This window comes from Engystomops pustulosus, chromosome 8, assembly GCF_040894005.1.
Source record: "Engystomops pustulosus chromosome 8, aEngPut4.maternal, whole genome shotgun sequence".
NCBI lineage: Eukaryota > Metazoa > Chordata > Amphibia > Anura > Leptodactylidae > Engystomops > Engystomops pustulosus.
This window is the reverse complement of record NC_092418.1, coordinates 53,690,162-53,712,895: the sequence shown is the minus strand read 5'-3', so window position 1 is coordinate 53,712,895 and position 22,734 is coordinate 53,690,162. Positions and strand designations below refer to the sequence as shown.

The following is a 22,734-nucleotide window of genomic DNA, read 5'->3' as shown; positions in this document are numbered from 1 at the left end:
GGCCGCCACTGCAGACAAGTCACGCCTGAGGAACGACCTGGTGGTACCACGCCGCAGCTTGTCTAACCCACTTTGCGGCGGGCTCTGGTGAAAACCGGGTACCACTTAGACTCTGGTCCCAGGTAGTGGCTTGAGTCATCGTCTGCAGTGGTCCAGCGGATCCATATCCCACAAGCCTGACAGTAAGATCCGGCCATGGATCCCGCCGAGGTTCCGTCTCCTAGCAAGCCTGACCTCGCTACTATTGTGATCCACCAATCCCGGCAGATTGCTGCGCAGCGTGATCAGCTGGAGCAGGTCACGGCCATGTTGCAGCAACTATTGGCCAACCAACAACCACAACAGGTTCCGGAAGCTGCTCTAGCGACTTCTACAGCTCCGACTCCTCTCCCTGCTGTTGAACCCAGGATGCGCTTGTCCATGCCCAGCAAATATGATGGTGATCCTAAGATGTGCAGAAGTTTTTTAACTCAGTGCTCCCTGCATATTGAACTTATGCCGACCCAGTTTATTTCGGAACGATCGAGGGTGGCGTTTTTAATCAGCCTATTCTCTGGGAAAGCCCTGTCCTGGGCTACACCCCTGTGGGACAGAAGCGACCCGGTTACGGCTTCTCTCTCAGCCTTTGTGTCCGAATTTAGGGCCGTGTTTGAGGAACCAGCTCGAGACTCCTCCGCCGAGTCTGCCTTATTGAACTTGCGCCAGGGAAATTCCTCCGTGGGAGAGTATGCGGTCCAGTTCCGTACTTTGGCATCAGAACTTGCCTGGAATGACGCTGCCTTGTCTGCCGCTTTCAAGAAGGGTATCGCCTCTCCTGTGAAGGACGCTCTGGCCGCTCGTGATCTGCCGTCTACTCTGAGTGGTCTCATCACCTTGGCCACTCGGATAGACGTGCGATTTAGAGAGCGTGCTGAGGAATCACGCTTCGAGCAACCTCAAGTCCGTCCTCGACGCCTTCCCTGCCTGGCCCCGGTCTTCCAAAGACCACTCCAGCCTCAGGCCATACTACCCGCAGAAGAGCCTATGGAGGTGGACAGAGCTAGACTCTCCTCCCAGGAACACATCAGAATGCGCCAGGGTAACCTTTGCCTTTATTGTGCTAGTCCGGAGCACTTCATCGGGTCCTGTCCATTCCGTCCTCAGCGTCCGGGAAACGCCAGCACCTAGGGTTCTTGGGAGAAGCGTCCCTAGGTGTCTGCCAAGCTTCTCCACGTCTGTTGATTCTGGTGCTTCTCAGCGTTGGCGCCAGTCCTCACATCCCAGTGGTTCGCCTTGAGAAGCCGTTGGTCATCTCATCCGTAAGTGGCCAGATCCTCTCTGACCCGGTCCTGTACCGCACCAAGCCTCTGTCCTTGCAAGTCGGAGTGTTACACAAGGAGAAACTGTCTTTTTACGTGCTACCTCGCTCCACGTCCTCTATCCTGTTGGGTCTTCCGTGGCTGCAGCTCCATGCTCCTGTTCTCAATTGGATGACAGGGGAGATCCTTCATTGGGGTCCTGAGTGCCGGTCCCGCTGTATGGGGGCTTCCCTGCCTGTACCTGTATTGGTCTCCTCTCTGTCTACGAAGCCTTTGGAGGGTTTACCCACGTGCTACCAGGACTTCTCTGACGTCTTCTCTAAAAAGTAGGCTGAGACTTTGCCACCGCACCGACCCTACAATTGCCCTATTGAGTTATTGCCGGGCACTTCTCCTCCCAGAGGCCGAGTGTATCCACTCTCCGTTCCTGAGACCACAGCTATGTCAGAGTATATCCAGGAGAACTTGCAAAGAGGTTTCAAACGGAAGTCCTCCTCTCCTGCGGGTGCAGGATTCTTCTTTGTTACTAAGAAGGACGGCTCCTTGCGTCCTTGTATTGATAATCGTGGACTTAATAAGATCACGGTTAAAAACCGCTACCCTCTGCCACTGATCACAGAACTGTTTGATCGCCTGCGCGGTTCCAAGATTTTCTCTAAGTTGGATCTTCGCGGGGCCTACAACCTTATTCGTATCCGCAAGGGAGACAAATGGAAGACAGCATTTAACACCCGAGATGGTCACTTCGAATACCTTGTGATGCCTTTTGGATTATGCAATGCTCCAGCTGTCTTCCAGGAGTTTGTCAATGACATCTTCAGGGACCTTCTGTATACGTGTGTAGTGGTCTACCTTGATGACATCTTGGTGTTCTCTCCAGATCTCAAGACTCATCAATCTCAAGTACAGCAAGTCCTAGGCCGCCTTCGAGCCAATAGTCTCTACGCTAAGCTCGAGAAATGTCTCTTCCATCAACGGAGTCTACCTTTTCTTGGTTACATCATCTCCGACAGAGGTCTCCAGATGGATCCTACCAAGCTGTCTGCCGTTCTTCAGTGGCCACGTCCAGAGGGTCTTCGCGCCATTCGGAGATTCCTGGGCTTCGCAAACTACTACCGTCAGTTCATTCCTCATTTCTCTACTCTTGTTGCTCCCATCGTGGCACTCACCAGGAAGGGCGCTAATCCACGCCTTTGGCCTCCAGCAGCAGAAGAGGCCTTTGCAAAGTTAAAGTCCGCCTTTGCTAAAGCTCCGATCCTTTCTAGACCTGATACTGAGAAGCCTTTTATATTTGAGGTGGACGCATCTTCTGTCGGTGCAGGGGCTGTGCTTACCCAGAAGGGACCCAGGGGCCGAACTCTTACGTGCGGTTTCTTTTCTAAAACTTTTTTTCCTGCAGAGAAGAACTACTCTATTGGTGACAAGGAACTTTTGGCAATCAAACTTGCCCTGGAAGAATGGCGTCATCTTTTGGAGGGTGCTCGCTATCCAGTCTGTGTTTACACGGATCATAAGAACCTTTCGTACCTCCAGACAGCCCAACGTCTTAATCCCAGGAAAGCCCGTAGGTCACTATTCTTCTCCCGCTTCAATTTGATGATCCACTTCCGACCAGCAGAGAAGAATATCAAGGCTGATGCCCTTTCCCGTGCCTCAGATGTTGTTGGAGAAGAGCCGGTTCCTCAGTATATCATCTCTCCGGAACAGTTGGTTGCAGCCGCTCCTGTGGATCTTCAGCAGCTTCCCCCTGGCAAGACGTATGTCCGACCTGCTCTGCGGAAGAGGATTTTGTTTTGGGGACATTCTTCCCGCCTGGCTGGCACCCTGGGGTGCGACGCTCCGTGGCCCTCATCTCCCGCTACTACTGGTGGCCTGACTTGGTCAAAGATGTTCGGGACTTTGTGGGATCCTGCACCTCCTGTGCTTGAAATAAGCCTTCTCGTCTAAAACCGGCTGGTCTCTTGCTTCCGTTGCCGATACCCAGTCGCCTGTGGTCACACGTGGCTATGGACTTTGTCACGGATCTTCCATCTTCTTCGGGCAATACTGTCATCTGGGTGGTGACAGACCGGTTTTCGAAGATGTCTCATTTCGTTCCTCTTCCAGGTCTACTGTCTGCTCCACGTCTTGCCAGTCTCTTCTTCCAAAATATATTCCGGCTACATGGGCTTCCTCTGCACATTGTCTCTGATCATGGAGTTCAATTTGTCTCCCGCTTCTGGCGCTCACTCTGCAGCCAACTGCAGATGAAGTTGGACTTTTCTTCAGCCTACCACCCTCAGTCCAATGGTCAAGTGGAGAGAGTCAACCAGAGTCTGGGCTGCTATCTGCGTCATTTTGTCTCTGCCCGTCAGGACGACTGGTCCACTTTGTTGCCCTGGGCAGAGTTCTCCTACAACTCTCTGGATTCTGAGTCTGCTGGTGCTGCTCCATTCTTTGTTGTCTATGGAAGAATTCCACGTCCACCACTCCCTCTCTCAGTTCCCTCGGATGTTCCTGCGGTGGAAGAATTGGTGCAGGACCTCAGCTCTGTATGGAGACAGACTCGTTTATCTCTACTTCGGGCGTCTGCTTGCACTAAAATCCAGGCCGACAAGAAACGCAGACCTCCTCCCGTCTTCTCTCCTGGGGACAAGGTCTGGTTATCTTCCAGGAACATCCGGCTGAAGATACCTGGGTACAAGCTTGGTCCTCGTTTCTTGGGTCCTTTCGAGGTCCTGACCCGTATCAATCCTGTATCCTGCAAGTTGCGCCTTCCCCCCACTATGCGCATCCCGAACTCCTTCCATGTCTCCCTGCTCAAGCCTGTCATCCTGAACCGCTTCTCCCGGCAAGTACCTCCTCCTACCCCTGTGGCTGACTCCACCGACACCTATGAGGTAAAAGACATCCTTGATATGAAGACAGTAAGGCGGAAGCGGTTCTTCTTAGTCTACTGGAAGGGGTTCGGTCCAGAAGAGAGGTCTTGGGAGCCGGAGGACAATATTCTGGACCGTGATCTTCTGCAGAGATTTCTTCAACCCAAGAAATCCCGAGTCCCGGCCTCGCTCCGTGTGCGCGCGGTCCCGCGCCTTAGGGCGCGCGTGGCACTTCCAGGAAATTTAAAGGGCCAGCGCGCCATTAATTGGCGCTGGCCATATTGCCCAAATGTACATAAGCCTGCTTCTTCCTGCAAGCCCTGCCGGATCTTTGGGCCTCACAGCCTTAGAGAAAGCTCTGTTGCGATTTGCCTGCGTTCCAGTGTATCCTGCGTTCCAGTGTCTCCTGCGTGCCTGACTCCCTCCGTGTTCCTGTGTTGCCTGACTACCTCCGTGTTCCCGTGTACCAGTGTCCCTCCGTATTGCTGTCGTGAGTTCTGTGTTCCCGTACCCTTCTGCTTGGATCTCCTGTTGCTCACCCCGGTTTGGATTCTGGCGTTGCATCTCTGCCGCCTGCCCTGACCCTGTGCCTGGACTGTGACCTCGAGCTTGACTGCTGTTTCTGTACCTCAACCTTGGCCGCCACTGCAGACAAGTCACGCCTGAGGAACGATCTGGTGGTACCACGCCGCAGCTTGTCTAACCCGCTTTGCGGTGGGCTCTGGTGAAAACCGGATACCACTTAGACTCCGGTCCCAGGTAGTGGCTTGAGTCATCGTCTGCAGTGGTCCAGCGGATCCACATCCCACAAGCCTGACAACATTCCAATCCCAGAAGCTATACAGACGGGGCCTAACCTGTCACTCCCTCCCTTATCACCAACTTGGCAACGGGTACCCCCCCCTGCTTCTTCTCACAGGACACAACCTTCCCCACGTTGAACAGAAGTCGTAGTTTGCTTATGCTTATCTTTTGTCTTCTGTTCCCCTTCCCTCTCTTCCTCCCCCCTCCTGTTCACTGACTAATTGATGTGTACTTTTTCCTATTGTAGAGGTAGGCTGCAAGGTTATGCATCCTTAGGGACCTCCGGGGGACTGGACGGCACTCGTATCCGTTACTCCTCGGGAGGGTCATGACCCCCCAAGACATGCGTACGGGATGCCTTGGAGACATCCTGCCTTTGTGGGATGTTTCCCATGCATCACGCTGGAGTCATGCGTGCGCTTGTCAGCTGGACCCCGCAGGTGGAGCAGCTCAGTATGCTTCTCCCCGAGGTCTAAGCTATAAAGATGTTTTTTTTCTTTGTTTGTGCTGTTATATTACGGTATTCTTAAGTTTTAATTGTTTAATTATGTTTCCTAAGTTCAGTTCCTGTCTCATTGCAACGCAATTGGTGGGCATCGAAGGAGCAGAGCTTGGCACAGCTACACAGGGGATTTTACGGGACGAATCATTGTGCACAAACAGTATTACGTGGATAAGCATTCCCTGCGACAATCCTGGATATGGTGAGGTTGTTATCTTTAAATGTTAAAGGCCTTAACTCAAATGGTAAACGTCACCTACTGCTACAGGACCTAAAGAGGTTATCCCAGACATTGCATTCCTGCAGGAGACACGTCTCTCTAGTTCGGGCTCCTGCAGATTTGCGAGGCGTCACTACCCCCAGGCATTCATGGCATGCTCCCAAACCAAAAAACCATTAGTTGCAATCCTAATCTCCCGTACTTGCCCTCTTACAGTGACTAGCTCCTATTCCGACCCAGAAGGGAGATACATTATTCTACAAGGGTCCATAGCGGGCCTCCCCATAGTATTGTGTAATATCTACGCCCCAAATTCAGGGCAACTCACGTTTCTTTCCCAAATCCTGAAATGACTGACACAATATAGGGGAACCCCAACCCTGGTTGGGGGCAACTTTAATGCCCCTTTCTCAGAAAACAGAGACAGGCTTTCCATCTCGGGCCACCCACCACCACGACAGACCCAGCGGCTGGCCTCTGGTTTCCGGAGGCTGATTCGCCAATACGACCTATAAGACTTATGGAGAGTGGACAGCCCGACAGCCAGAAAGTACTCCTTCTACTCCCCCCCACACAACACGTACACTCGCATAGACTACTTTTTTGGTGATATTTCCATTCTTAGAACTCTATGTGAGTTGTTCATTGAATCGATCACGTGGTCAGATCACGCCCCAGTCACACTAGATCTTAGCTTCACCTCCCCCCTGCCTCATCCACTGCACTGGAGACTCAATGAAACGCTACTTACTAACCTTACAATGCGAACAGAACTTCACCAATGCCTACTGCGATACTTTGCAGAAAATACACCCTCTGCCCCCTCCCACAACATTTTGTGGGAAGCACACAAAGCAGTCATCCGGGGTGATTGTATCTCGGTCGCCTCTAGGAAAAAGCACTTGAACTAAGCGGTCCGGACACAGTGTGAGAAGGAGCTACACTCCATGGAAGCCAGACTGTTGTGCAACCCATCCTTTAGATTACTAAGACAAGTAGTAGATGTTAGAGCTAGACTGCGTGAATACCTACTCATGAGCAGCGAGAAGCTTCTCCGCTACTCACGTAGACGTTTCTACGAATATGGTAATAAAGCCCATACCCTTCTGGCTAGTCAGCTGAGAGCCCAAACGGGTGATAGCAATCCGTATGGTATTAAGGACTCCTCTGGGGGTAACTCAATATGACCCATCCAAGGTAGCACAAGTGTTTGAAGACTTCTATAGCAACCTATATGCTCTCCCTCCTAGGATCCCCGGAGACAACACAGTAATGACAGACCAACTGCGCAATTATCTAGCGGACTGCAACCTCCCGACCCTCCCCTCAGAGGCATTGAGCGATTTGAATCAAGAAATAACAATGGAAGAATTGGCAGAAGTGGCTAAAGCGCTGCCCAATGGCAAAGCCCCTGGGCCAGATGGCTACGGCTGCTCCGGCAGCCATGTTTGTTTACATGGCGTGCGGTCCGCAGCGACAGCAGCGCGGGACACCCGGAGGGCGTCGGAAGGTAAGTAGATCTTTATTTTTTAAAGCAGCCCCCTCCTGGCCACTTTTTGTTTTTTTCATAACTCTCAGACAACCCCTTTAAGCGAAGTAATATGTGTGAAAAGTCACACAAGTGTACATACAGTAGTTATACTCTCAAGGAGTAGAACAGAGGTCTAGATGTTCTGTTTTTATATGTTTATGACCTTTTATCTCGTTCTGAACTTTTTTTTTTTTTTTACTTTTTTTGTTTTATAGCCCAGAGAGCGGTTGTACAACTTCAAGATCAAGGTTCTAAATTTATGTGTAACCATTGATTTTTTTCCCTTAGGGCAATGTATATCTGCTAGTTTATTCTAGAGGAAATTTAGAGCTCAGCAATGTCCATAGAATTCCATATAGATAATTTCAAAAAGACCAGTGACCTTCACTAGCAGTCAGAAGTACTGTCTCGAAGCCAAGGACAGCAGAGAAAAATAGATAACGGCCCTTGGTTCATTATGTAGTAAGATGGGACCCTCTAGTGTTTGAGCAGATAGTGGCAGCTTGCTCATTGTTATAATTATCTCTCAGATTTTTAGCAAATTGCATTTTATGTACCATGTAATAGTTTAGCTGTGTGCTCATAAGTGCTGCCCAAACACTTGAACAGCCTGGTACTAATGTTTACAATATGTTTTCTTTTTATTTCTGAGCAGCTTGTGTACTTTTGTATGCATCCAGTTAATAAAAGTATGTCCCTTAGCTTAGGGTAAGACAGCATGTACACAGATTCAAGGTATGTTTGGAACAGCTCATGTTAATGGGTCCCAATATCAGAGGGGAAACAATGTGACTGGGTGCTGAGGGGACACATTGTGAGGGGATGGAGGGCACTAAGGAGGAAGTTATACAGACGGCCCCATACTAAGGACACCAGACTTACAGACGACCTCTACTTAAAGACGGACCCCTCTGGTGAAGCTCTCTGGATGCTTTACTATAGTCCCAGACTGCAATGATCAGCTTTAAGGTGTCTGTAATAAATCTTTATTGATAATCCTTGGTCCTAGTACAGACAAAAAAATTTGAAACTCCAATTGTCACTGTGTCAAAAAAAAAATGTCTGGATTTACAATTAGAAAATATACAGTTTCGACTTACATAAAAATTCAACTTAAGAACAAACTATGAACCCTATCTTGTATGTAACTCGGGGACTTCCTGTACTGTCCCATACCTCCCAACCGCCCAGAATGGACGTGGTGTGACGGCAGTCACGGGCGGCTGGGAGAATGTCACGGGTTTCGCCCCTCTCCCCCGGTTTGTTCCGCCTCCTCCTTGTCCCTTACATTAGAGCTGCAGAGCAGCGGAGGCATAGGGACCAGGAGGAGGCGGGATCATCCCCTGCTACCTCCTCACATGATGTCTACACGAGTCATGTAATGAGTTAGTTCCGCCCCTCGACTGGCCCCACCCCCAGAGAAGAGAGAGTGACTGTGGGGGAACGACAGGAGGTAAGAAAGAGGTATTTGTTTGTTTATAGGGGACCACAGGAATAGGAGGAGGATATAGGACAGGCTGCTGCTGGAGGGGGATAGAGGACAGGGTGCTGCAGGAGGACAGGAGAAGGATAGAGGACAGGGTGCTGCTGGAGGACAGGAAGAATAGAGGACAGAGTGCTGCTGGAGGAAAGGAGGAGGAAAGAGGACACAAGGCTGCTGGAGGATGACAGGAGAAGGAGGCTGGAGGACAGGAGGAGGCTGCTGGAGGACAGGTGAAGGAGACTCGAGGACAGGAGGAGGAGGCTGCTGGAGGAGGACAGGAGGAGGGTGGAAGAGGACAGAAGAAGGATGCTGAGGGACAGGAGAAGGAGGCTGGAGGACAGGAGGAGGAGACTGGAGGACAGGAGGAGGATAGAGGACAGGAGGCTGCTGTAGAGGAAAGGAGGAGGATAGAGGGGAGGAGGCTGGAGGATAGGAGGAGGAGACTGGAGGACAGGAGGAGGCTGGAGGACAGGAGGAGGAGACTGGAGGACAGGAGGAGGATAGAGGACAGGAGGATGCTGTAGAGGAAAGGAGGATAGAGGGGAGGAGGCTGGAGGATAGGAGGAGGAGACTGGAGGACAGGAGGAGGCTGGAGGACAGGAGGAGGCTATCTATCTATTATCTACTCATATATATATATCATCTATCTAATATCTATCTCATATCTATCTATCTATCTATCTCATATCTATCTATCTAATATCTTTCTATCTCATATCTATGTATATACTATATATATATCATAGCTATCTATTTATCTATCTATCTAATATCATTCTATCTAAAATGTAGAAAGCCCAGAGCAACACAAGCCAACAGTTGGTGCACCATCTATCTCATATCTAAAAGTAGGGGAAAAAAACAAAACAAAGGCAAACAAGAGGACGGCGCCTCGTGTGATACTGTGAGGATAAGGAGAAAGAGGTACGTATGGTATCCAATGGAACCACGCAGAAAATAGGGGGGGTATGTAGGAAGTGACCCCCCCCCCCAGAGGTGTGCTCACCTTATTATAAAGTTAATGCGCTTTTATATCTGTAAGCTTAATCTGTAAGCTGCCCTTCAGCGTGCTGGTGTTTAACCTAAGTTAAACCAGTGATCCAATAGACAGAAGGGGTGGTTTAGAAAACCAAAAGAGGGCTTGAACGGCGCTATTCGGACAAGAGTCTTCAAGAGGGTTAAAATGCTTTATTCCATAGTAGACGCGTTTCGGGCTAATCAGCCCTTCTTCAAGTACAATTGGATAAACAATTGGTTTGCGGATTAAGCTGCCGCTGAAAATCACCTCCTATTTTATACAATTGTACTTGAAGAAGGGCCGATTAGACCGAAGCGCGTCTACTATGGAATAAAGCATTTTAACCCTCTTGAAGACCCTTGTCCGAATAGCGCCGTTCCAGCCCTCTTTTGGTTTTCTAAACCACCCCTTCTGTCTATCTCATATCTATCTATACCATATCTATCTGTCTCATATTTATCTATCCATCTCATATCTATCTATCTATCATTTATCTATTATCTACTCATATCTATCATCTATCTATATATCTATCCTATATCTATCTATGTATCTATCATCTATCTATTTTCAACTAATATCTATCTATCTCCTATCTATCTATCCATCTATCTCATATCTATCTTTCTCATATCTATCTATCTATCTCATATCTATCTATCTACTCATTTCTATCATCTATCTATCTAATATCTTTATATTTCCTTAGTTGAGGAGGTGCGTGCGGCATGACGTGAAACGCCGCGTCCGAGGCTCCCCCCCCCCCGTCCCGTGAGACCGTCCACCGGGATACCTCTACAGCGTCTTCACATGATGCAGCCCCCACGCGGGGAAATCTGACGCCGGGACATCGCGGTACAGCGATAGCCATACCTTGAGCGGGGAAGCGAGCGATTCAAGCAGCGGAAACATAATGGAGCGGCGAGCGGCAGAAGGATCGAGGAGCTGAGGCGGGTAGGAGAGGCGGACGGACCGCGCGCAGAATTGCTGTGGCGACTGGGACCCAGAGATCCGCAACAGATACCTGCTCTGTCGGACCATCAGGACTCCAGTAGACACGAGGATCCAGAGCCAGCGATAACATGGTGACAGCGGCGGCGGCGTTGATCTGTACGGTGAGGCGCTCCATGTAGCTATTAGTAAATCTGCTGAATGATCGTGGTTTAATTTTGGCCTCGTGTCGGACCCTTTGCTGTCAATCTTGCCTTCTCTCCATGGGCATTGGCGACTTAACTGCTCTAGCAATCGCAATAATTACTAACAACTACAAGCCATCTGTCTCTTGTATTGGATCCCGCTTTAACCTATAACACTGGCTATGCTCCTATTATTTTTGTTATATTTGGCGCAAAATCTCTGATAACTTAGCTCTCCATCGCTGTGCGCGGTGGAAGGCGTCTAACTGCAAGTTAACGCGCCCCTAGTTTTGGTGTATACAATGAAGACCTTGCTCCGTTGGGGAAACTGAGAGAACGGTACACACACTTGCATGATGGCTTGACATTGTTACTAACACCTTATTAATTCACGCTTTCAGTCTCTGCTTGTGTACTAAACAACGTATGGACTCTTATAGACTTGATCATAAGGTGTAAATCCTGAGATTATTGCTTGATGTATACTACTGGCGCTACTGCCATTATTCCTCGTATATTACTTACGATTTAATCTAGGTTACCCTTGCTTAAATATCTTCAGAGAAATAAGTGGCGGCTTGACATTGTTACTAACACCTTATTAATCTACGCTTTCAGTCTCTGCTTGTGCACTAACCGCATGAGAAAACGCATGAGACGACGCATGGACTTTTACAGACTTGATCTTAGAGTGTAATACCTGTGATTATTGTTTGATGTATACCACTCGTGCCGATGCCATTAACCCTTGCCTATTGCTATAACTTAATCTAGGCTACCATTGCTTAAGTGTTGTTATAGAAATAGGTGAAACTGTGGTTTCTGTAAAGTGCAAATTGTGTATTTGTAACTAACTCTGCTGTATGGGCACTGAACAGTCTAAGGGGAAAGTGTGTAAGAAACGGTGGTGACAGTGGAACCTTAGTAGTTTTATGCGTCAAGTTTCTGTCTGTGAAAATCAGAGGACAAAACACTCTAAATTTTGTGTTCCTCAAGTGTCTTACGGGAAGCATTAGATAAGCACACATAAGTAGGAGAACCCAAGTAGACAGGTAGCAAGCAAAGGGTGGATCAGGGAAATGCCGCCAAAAAATGCATCTAGAAAATCTGTGGGACCTAGTTCCCCCAAGGATAAGAACTTGTCTAAAATAGACTAATATCTTAAAAATTCCCCGAATAATTAGACGTCGATTTGCACAGGTTATATTGAAGTATCAGTTTAAAACATTGGTTCCACAATAATCCTGCTACCCCTAAGGTATATAACAATCTTTCATCCAACAAAAGCAATTTTTTTCCCAGTGCTGAGGTCCCAGCCATCCTGGCGTTTAAAGATGCTGTTAAACAGGATATTGAGCTACCATATTACAGCAGGAGAAAGGTGACACTTTATCAAGTGCAAACCTTAATTCAGAGGAAATCTCTGCGCTGAACCGACTTGCCCATGACGGCGACATCACTATTCGACCCGCCGACAAAGGCCCCACGCCGACTTACATTGCCGATTGAGTCCGGCAGGGGGTCCATAACATCCAATATAGCCATTTTTCTCAACCAGGCTTTGAGGGAACTATACACTAGGGGGCAGTCCTACATACCTGACACAACAGATTTCTTGTGCAAATTAAGACAGATACAACCAATTGACACTTCACAAGTGACACTAGTCTCATTCGATGTTGTGTCACTGTACACTTCTATTAATCATAACATGGGACTCAAATGTGTGGAGAAACAATTGCTACACTTCAGTTACAAACCTTCTGAAATTTCCTTTATTCTTAAATTATTAAGATTGGTTCTATTTTACAACTATTTTTTATTTGGCAGCGACTTTTTTGTGCAACTTAGCCAAGGCGTAGCCATGGGTGCCAATATGGCCCCCACATGCGCAAACATTGTCATGACCACACTTGAGGAGGACTTTGTCTATATGTCCCACCCCTTCCGACATGTTACGGGGTGGTGGCAATACATAGACGACGTCTTCCTCTTATGGACTGGGAACTCGGAACAGCTTACTGATTTTTTGGAGTACTTAAACACAGTGGATAGTGACATTAAGTTCACAATGGTCCAATCAAAATAAAACCTACAATTTTTGGATGTACTCATTGAGAATACTCATCAGGGCATCACCACAGACGTTTTTTATAAACCGACAGACAGAAATATTATTTTACGTTTTGATAGTAATCACCCACACCCCACGGGCAACTCTCTTCCCCTCAGTCAACTCTATAGGGTGAAACGCTTTGCCAGTGAAAAGGACAAATCGCAGAAGAATACTACACTGATGCTGTCCAAATTCAAACAAAGGGGTTATCCCAACAGAGAGCTTTTGGAAAACAAGAAGAGACTAGACACGAAAAGTAGGGAAGAATTACTATCACCTACACAACAACATGACAAAAAGGATCCCGTTTATTTCCACATATTGTGACACCAGCACAAAAGTATCGTCTATAGTGAAAAAACACTGGAAGATCTTACTGAGCGACCCCACAGGGGTACCTGAATTTCACAACCCCCCAATCTTACAGAAGGGCTAGGAATATAAGAGACCGAGTAGTGAAGACTGACATAGGTCCTACAAAGACACTTGTACAAAGAGGCATTGGGGGCCCCACACGCAAAGGGTGTTACCCATGCCGAGCCTGCATTATTTGCTCCCATGCTATTAAGGGCGACATTTTTATTCACAAAGGGAAACAGTACAAAATTTGCCACTACCTTGACTGTAATAGCGATTTCGTTGTGTACCTAGTTAGTTGTCCATGTGATTTGAAATATGTTGGTGAAACAACGCTAGATATTAAAACGCGGTTCACTCAACATAGATATACCATTCATAAAAAGAAAAAGGATCTACCGGTCAGCAGACATTTTGCCGAAGCAGTACATAAAGAGAGTGAACTCAAATTTAGGATTATTGATCACATCCCTACACTCAGGAGAGGTGGTAATAGGGAAGCTATACTCAGGAGGTGTGAGTTGAGATGGAAACAGATGCTGGGTACCTTACAACCCCATGGTCTGAATTTTTGAGTATAATTTAAGCAATCTCATTTAAAGATGCAGACATGTTAAAGAGGTTGATTAGTGTAACGTGCTTGTGATGGAATTGTCACTCTGCGGTTCATTGTATAGCCTCCTTGCTTCTTTACGTATAGGTTTGGTATAGTTTGGAGAAAATGTCTCAGCTAGCAAGCTGTAAATTTGACATGTTTGTCTACGATTCAGTTCTATTGTATAATCTATTTATTTTTCTTCTCTTCTTTCCTCTTGACACAGAATTTGCAACAGAGACCCCAATGGAGGACGTTTGAGGTTCTTACCTCATAAGAGACCTTCTCTCCAGCGATACCAGGCAGGACGAAAGGACAAAATAACGGATGTCCATATGTAGGATGCCGCGATACATAACTACCTGATGTCATAAACCAGAGGAAACAATGGATGCGTACATTGGACTCGAATAAAACAAAAACAAGACATAGAAGGATTAAAAACACTTACAAGGTACACACTATCGTGAGCCCAACTCCCATTGTTCATAGTATGACCTAGCACTCCCTAGCTCAATCTGCCCACAAATTATACAAAATCTTCAATAGCACAAAAGAAGTACACTAGTAGGCAGAATGGAGAATAGCAAAATAATAGAAAAATTCTAATGCAATTGAGCTGCCCTACTAATACGATACCCTATTAGATTATCCTCAGAGAGCCAAGTAGACTAAGTGGAATGCATGGACAGAGAGCCGGGAAGGCGGAGAACCCCACACATATCGTCAACTCGGGGTGACTTCCTTATGGGTAAGTGATACGAATATGCACAGTCCTGTCTATATAAAGGAATTTCTCCCCTCCCCAATCATTGCCCAAGCGAATAAGAATGCCGAATGAATATAACCAGTCATACCTCTTGTCCACTTGAGAGTTTCTGATGTCACTTATACGCACCTGGTTTTCGGAGTGGTCCAGTATCGTCCACATTCCACTACGGGTCCTGGCTGCTCCTGTGTGAGGTTTGCCCTGAGTTAAAATGGCGGCCACCACATAGGATGTGTGTGCGCAAGCACCAGTATGACAGGGACGGCGTCCGTCCACGTGACACATGCGACTTCCGGCAACGAGGACTGAATCCAACAGGACACCATAGTCTTCCGGCTGTGATAGTGAGGCTTCCGGCTGTCCAGCTTATTCATGAGTGGAAGGCACATTCACACCCCCAGTGCTTGACTGACAGCCTGTATAATGGTGTAATGGCTCCTCCATGTGCTTCCTGGTGCTCACCCCCTGCAGCCTGTGTGTATAGGAGAGATACAACGGTTCCAGGATACAGCCATGTTATAGCAGAACATGTCAGGTACATGTGTCTGTGTCTCACACATGTGTATTAGGAGGGAGAGCATGTCAGTAGGTAAAACAACGCTTTACTATACATTACACACAGACATAAGCAGGGGGAGGAGAGGGGAGGGGTAACAGGGATGACATCACCATGCCTCTGACCATGTGACCAGCCTCATTAACATAATAAAGAATAGTTGATTTAAGAATTATTAATGTATGAATTGACTAGATAAAGGCTGGGATGAGACAGGTGCCCTTTAAGGTTCATATTATACTATACTTGCTGGTGGGACAATGGGCGTGGTTTAGAAAAAATGGGAGGGTCTTTTTGTCCCTCTTTCTCTCACTCAAAAGTTGGGAGTTATGCTGTCCCCATTGACTTTAATAGGAAACATGGCTATTTATCAGGTCACCATATTTCTCACTGCACCATAAACTGTCTGTTATACCACAATGTAATAAATAGAACATGTCCTATTTTTTAAACTTATTTTGTGGTAGTCTTTCCACACAGGTCTGTAGGAAAACAAAACAAAGGCCTACATACGGTGTTGTCCACCATATACGGCCCATTTTTGTGGTGGGTAGCCCAGGTTATATTGGTGCCCCCCCACCTCAGTTTTTTCTGGATACCACGAGTTTATGGAGGCATATGATTTACATATGGGTGACACACTACACAGGAGCATTCGCTAAAAAAGCCCTGCAAAATGCATTTGGTCGTCTGCATGAAGCCGTGGGCCTGACCTGAGTGGATTTTTGTTCCCTGTATCTAGAGGGCTAGTCAGCAACTATAATCACGCCGTTTCGATGTAAATGTCTGTGCCTTTACTTTCTCATAAAAATGATTCGCTTTATAGTAACAGCAATGACTACAGTACTAATAATATTTCAAAGCAGCGTTGGTCCCTTCGACGATGAGAGCTTGCAGGATACAGGGCGGTTCCCATTCATTGCTGGGAGGAGAAGCGGTGAGGAGGAGGAGGAGGAAGAGGCGGGATTAGTGACAGGATAGGCAGCCGTTCACCTGCTGCTCCACTGCTCTGCAATTCTACTGGGTGGAGACTACTTATATGAAACTAGTCCGTCCTGTAGTGTACAGTGCAGGATTACAGGTATGACCGGCCTGGCCGCTCCTATCCTCCATTATCAGCGAGTCGTTATCTGTAGGACTGGGCTCATGCAAAATTGAGTGTGGGTAACCTGGTAAAACTTCTGTCCGCTCTGTGGAGTGTGTTGAGCAGTAGGAGGGTACACTGCGGTAGGTGTACGTAGCTGTGTAACCACTTTATTAATATTTTATGCGTTATTCTGATGTCTCACTGCGCCACCCCTGCTGCGACTTCCGCAAACGTAAAACCAACTGCAGCTGACAAGTGTTACTGGCCTCGGGCAGTGCTGCTCTGTAACGTTGTCACACGGGCAGTGCCGCCCTTTGTGGTTGTCCCTGAAGCTGTGCTGTTCTACGTAGCTGTCAATCGGGTGCTGCTTTTTGTGTAGGTTACCCGGGCAGTGCTGCTCTATGTGATTACTACCTGGGCAGTGGCAGCATTGCTCTGTATCGAAGCTGTGGGCCATATGGACTCCACCGTTTAAAGTCGGAGCATCCTTGTGTGACTAGGAGGCTTTGATCTGCCCCGGCCACAGGGATCTGAATCGGCCACAGGTATCCGATGACATGGAACATCATTCGGGGGCTGAATTTCCTCTGTTCAGCCAGCACCCAGTTACTTTGGCTGTGATGCTTCATCCTGTCCGAGGGGGGAAACCACCAGATCCTATTCACTGTAAACTCACTCTCCATCAACCCTCCAAAAAGGGTCGCCATCATTATAGGGCTTTCATGATCAAGTGTGGTGGTGTAAACCAGAAAATCAACTTTGTAGTGAAATGTAAGTTGCTTATATAAAGTGGAGGCGGAGAGATGAGAACTGAAGTCAAACTCTCCCCTACTTGGAACCCACAATCTGTTTTTATTGACGTCATTTAGGGAAGGTGGCATTCTTGGGCATTAAAACCTAACTGAAGTGCTAAATTCCCAGGTTCTGTGAATTTAAATGCCCAGTTTAAACCCCACTTCAAAGTTCATTTTCTGGATGATGCCACCTGACTGGGCCTTAAAAGGAACCTGTCATCAGGAGCCCTTTTTCTGACTTCCTCATAACCCCATAAAGCACAGTGTGCACATTGCTGAAGTGTTTTTATAAAAAAAAGCTGGCGTTTTCCGATGAAAAGAAAAGTTAGATGAGTGGTTCCCCCTCACCCTCAGGAAGCCACACCATCATGTGTCTGTCAAATAGGAGGGTGTGTTTTTTTTTTTTTTAAATGGATGCATGACGGAGCGTTTTCCCAAGGATAGGGGGAAAACCGCTTCTCATTGGCCACTTCCGTGCGACACTGCTCTTCAGAAGGAAAGGTAAACTTTCATCTAAGTTTACTTTTTATCGGAAAAATACAGTTTTAATATAAAAACACTTTGGCAATATACACACTATTCTCTGAGGACATGGGGGAGACAAATAAAAGGCTCCTGATGTTAGGTTCCCTTTAAAGAAACATTATCTAGAAGGTGTTGAACTTGCCTGTTAGTGGTTTATTAGGTAAATTTCTCCAGAAAGATTCTCTTTAACCCCTTAAGGACGCAGCCTGTTTGCAGGTTAAGGCTCGCAACTTTTTTTTGAAATTTGACCTGCGTCTCTTTATATGGTTATAACTTTTGAACACTGTTACTTATCAAAGCGATTCTGATATTGTTTTTTCCCCACATGTTGTACTTCATTTTAGTGGTAAATTTTGGCTGATACGTTTTGCGTTTATTTACAAAAAAAAGAAAAAAGTGATGAATTTTTAGAAAAATTTGCCATTTTCGAAATTCAAAATCACCGCGTTTTCAGGCAGATAGATTTACCACCTAAATAACTTGCAGAATAACATTTCCCATTTGTCTACTTAACATTTTCATAATTTTTGAAATGTTTGGATAATTTATTTTGACGTCACGCGGCCTACAAATCGAATAGCGATTTTCCGTATTTTCGGAATTGACTATTTTGGGGATAAATACTGTTTGAAATCAAATTTTACATATTTAGCAACAAAACCCCCTATATAACCAACCCATTTTCAAATCTGCACCCCTCAAACTATCAGAAACAGCATTTACAAAGATTGTTAACCCCTTGAGATCTTCATAGTAATTGAATCAAAATGGCGGTGAAATTTAGAATGGTCAAATTTTGTCGGTTATACGTTCATCTAGCCCTAAAATTTACACATTTCCAAAAGATAAAAAGAGAAAACTCACCATAAAATTTGTTCTACAATGTCTCCTGAGTGCAGCGACCCCCCACATGTGGACATTACTTGTGTTATGGGGGCACAGCAAGGCGCAGAAGGGAAGGAGCACCCTGCAGCTGCCAGGATTTTAGTTTCCTCGTTGCCACCTTTTGAAGGCTATAACATTTTCGCTTTTCCGTTATTTGGGCCATGTGACGGCATTTTTTTTGCGGGACGAGATGCTTTTTCCAGTGTTACCATTTTGGGGTTGGTATCACCTATTGTTGAAAATTTTGGAACTTTTTTTGAGGTCATGAGTAGAAAAGCATCAATTCTGTACTGGATTTTTTACTTTTTTTTTTTTTGTGTTCACCGTATAGCCTAATAATCATGTTATCTTTATTCTATGGGTCGATACGATTACGGGGATACCAGACATGAATATTTGTTCTTATGTTTTACTAAATTTGCCAAATAAAACCCTAATGTGGGGAAAAATCTATCATTTTTGCATCGCCGTCTTCCAAGTGGCATAACATTGTTACGTTTTTGGCTACAGAGCTGGTTGATGGCTTGTTTTTTGCGGGACATGTTGTTCTTTGCAACAATATCATTCTGGAGTACATATGTTTTGTTGATCACTTTTTATTGCATTTTTAGTGGGATATAATAGGTAAAAATCATAATTTTTGGCGGGTTTTTAACGTTTTTTTTTTACGGCGTTCATCATATGGGTTCAATAGTTATTTAGTTTTATTCTATGGATTGTTACGGACGCGGTGATACTATATATGTGGGGTTTGTGTTATGATTTAGACTTTTTTGAGTGTTATATGTCTCTTTATATGTTTTGGGGCTTATGGGCATTTTTAGTGATTTATAAAGTAATTTTTTATTGAAAAACATTTTTTTTACATTTTTTTACATGATCCACCATGGGATATGAACAAGCAATCATCTGATTGCTTGTTCTTGATAATACTCTGCAATACTAATGTATTGCAGGGTATTATCAGTGCCAGCCTATGCAGATGCATAGGCTGACACTTTGCCTTTAAGATGACGTCACAGACGCCATCTTAAAGGTAAACCCTCAAGGCTTCTCTGGGGTCCCGATCGGACCCCAGAGGTGGCAAAACAGCAATCGGCCCCCCCGAAAACGGTGCGGGGGGGCCGATTGTGATGTAAAGACCCCCAGAAGGCATGTTAAATGCCGCGGTCGCGTTGACCGCGGCATTTAACGGGTTAAACACCCGCGATCGGAGCCCACTCCGACCGCGGGTGTTAGCCGGGGATGTCAACGGTAGATTACCGTTGAAATCCCGCGGCTAACGATGCCGGTTCGGCTGCTATACAGCGCTGACCCGGCATCGTCTCTGCGCAGTAGCTGTACTGCGCTGAGCGCTATTCGCGGGACTCAGCGCAGTACAGCTACGGCGCAGAGCGGTAAGGGGTTAATCATACATGTCTGGGGACAGACACCGCTTCCTGGTGGTAGTTTTCTTTTTAATGAGGTAGTTCCTGGTCATACAAATCCAATATAGATTTTGAGAAAAATTTTTAATTTTACAATGATATACTATTTAATTATACCTACAATTCAGGTCTGTCTCTTCATAAACTGATATAATGAAGTTAATGATTAGCTTAAAGGGGCAGAGTACTGTATGAATGTCAGGGTGTGGTGAAGATAGTAGTCGGTTGACAATAACATATTAATTCCTATGACATAGATGTCAGCTTAAAGCAGATACGCCACCAGGAATGTAATTTTTAGCTGGTTATAGGTTCCCGATAACCTATGCCAGTGGTTGCAAGAGGTACCAGAGGTGGCAATCAGAGCCCTCTCTGTGGGCACCCAGGCCATCAAAGAAGACTCAAGGTATCCATTTGCACTCCCAGGCAGCCCAGGACTTGTCATGCTCATTGCTATTTTAAAGCAACAGCGCTACCTGGGATTTCAGTAAAAGTGGGAATGTGTGAACAGATATGAATTATCATTGTACCTCCTTCTCCAGGCACAAAAATTCTTCCTGTTCAGGGGACCCTGAATTTGTCCTACTGTATTGTATATTGGTGTCCTCTGGATGCTAATGCAATTGAAATCTACAACATAGCAAAGAACGATGGGGCAGATTTATCAAGCTGTCTGAAAGACAGAATATTTCTAGTTGCCCATGGCAACCAATCACAGTTTTTTTGTTTAAAGAGGACCTGTCACCCATAAAAAAGAAAAATATTTTTATGGGTGGCAGGATTTCCATAAAGCTAGCAGTTTATAACTGCAAAAAATGGGCTAGCGCTTACTTTAGTAAGCCGCTCCTAGTGCCTTTTTTTAGGTGACAGGTCCTCTTTAAAGGGAACCTGTCACCAGGGACCTCATTTTTCACTAAAGACATATTGTAAAAGCATTTCAAAAAACAACATGTGACCTGTTTGAGCTGCAGGCTGTCTCCATGTTTGTGCTCCTGTACAGCTTGTCCCTCCCCCACTGATGGCAGGCTGACCAGGCTGTGACCTCTGAGAAGAAGCAGGAGGTGGAGCTAGACAGGAGCACAAAGGTGGGGGTCAAGCTCTGAGGAGTGCATCCAAACCAAAGTCCAGCCCCTGTGACTAACCCAGGATTTTGTCAGGGAGCAAGGTAAGTTATAACACAAAATTATATTGTAATGCAAATGCTTAGAAAAGGCAGAAAGGCAGATTTGCACTGCTGGCTTCTGCAACCTGTCTTTAGTGAAAATGAGGTCCCTGGTGACAGGTTCCCTTTAAGGGCAAAAAATCGGTACTAATATTGCTCCAATATTGGTATGTTACTACTGAAACTCCTATTGAACACTACTATTGTTTTGTACAATGTGTTTCTAAACAAGTTCATTTGAATAAGGACAAATTCATCTAAGTTTAATATAAGCACATTTACATAACCTAGTTATGGCTGCAATCCAAGCCTAACTAGACAACCGTTGCAGATTATAGCTCCAGGGATTATGCACAAAGTCTGCAACAGTTGGCTTTTGGCACAGATAATGATTTAATTGATAAAAACAATTGTTAAAAAATGATAAAAATCCATACAACAGGTGAATTTCTTTATGAAAAATGTGGAGTATGTGATTTATTTCTAATCTTCTTGTTTTCAATAGTCAACATCTGCATAAAGGCTGTAAAAAGCTGTCTCATGTTAAAGGCAACCTGTCACATCAGAATCCCCCACAAACCCCAAACAGTACCTTGTGGGTTACTATCGAAGCATGCTTTAGGGTGATTGCATATGTGGCGTTTTTTAACACGTTTTTGACCCTTTTTTAAGCAGTCCGTCAAAAAACGCATGCGTTTTTGAAAAACTTGCGCGTTTCGGCCAGTTTCAATTAAGATAATTGATAAAAACGAATGCATTTTCAAAAAACGCATGTGTTTTTTTACGTTCTGCTTAAAAACGGGCAAAAAACACTGTGTGTGCCATCACCCCTGGGTGTTTTCATATGTCGTTTTGTCTGGAGCTACAAATAAATATACCTGTTCAGACTTGCATTCAAATTGCTCCAACAGATGGTTGTCATCAGCCATAATGCAATGGAGAGAATATAGGATCATTGCTGTGTTGCTGATAAACAGTTTTAGGTGCCACACGTTAGTGTTTTTAATTCCTTTTTGTAACTGAATTAAAGTGCACTGGGGCGGCCTGCGGCCAATCACATATGCGTTTGTATGCAAACAAACACAATCTGCGCCTGGTGTCTCGCATTTACACAATACAAGACACATGTGATCAGTGTGTTTTGATTCCGTTATAAAACAGAGGCAAAACGCTAACATGTGACACCTCCCTAATGCTGATGCCACAGGTACTGCTTTGTCTGCGTTTCAAAACGCAGACAAAGCCGCACCCACCGGGGCGGGCCGCGGCCCGATCGCTTTGCTGTTTCTGGGTGCGGCTTTGTTTGTGTTTTCAAATGCAGACAAAGCGGTACGTGTGGCACCAGCCTAAGGGTGATGCCACACGTGGCGTATTTGGTCTGTTTTTTTTTTTTTTTTTTTTAAAGCATGCATCTTCAGTCCGTTTAAAATGCATCCGTTTTTTACCATTTACGATGCTTTTGGCTGCTTTGAACCTTTTTATCTCGATAAATAAACAGGATCAAAGCAGCCAAATGCACGATAAACGGTAAGAAACTGATGTGTTTTAAAGATCATTATTGAACCTGCTTGATGAGCACCGTAGAAAAAAAAGTGTTTTTTTTTTTTTTCT

At 45.8% G+C, this 22,734-nt stretch overlaps 1 protein-coding gene across 6 annotated transcripts in view; it reads left to right on the top strand.

Moving 5' to 3' along the window:
• The first annotated feature begins 16,172 nt into the window (after nt 1-16,172).
• MFSD6 (major facilitator superfamily domain containing 6) overlaps nt 16,173-22,734 on the top strand; it is a 212,875-nt gene continuing 206,313 nt past the window's right edge. For 3 of the 6 annotated variants that reach the window (XM_072120951.1, XM_072120950.1, XM_072120945.1), the window contains exon 1: nt 16,173-16,324. The gene's annotated coding sequence lies outside the window, so the exon portion shown is untranslated. The other 3 variants (XM_072120946.1, XM_072120948.1, XM_072120947.1) reach the window with 3 other exon arrangements.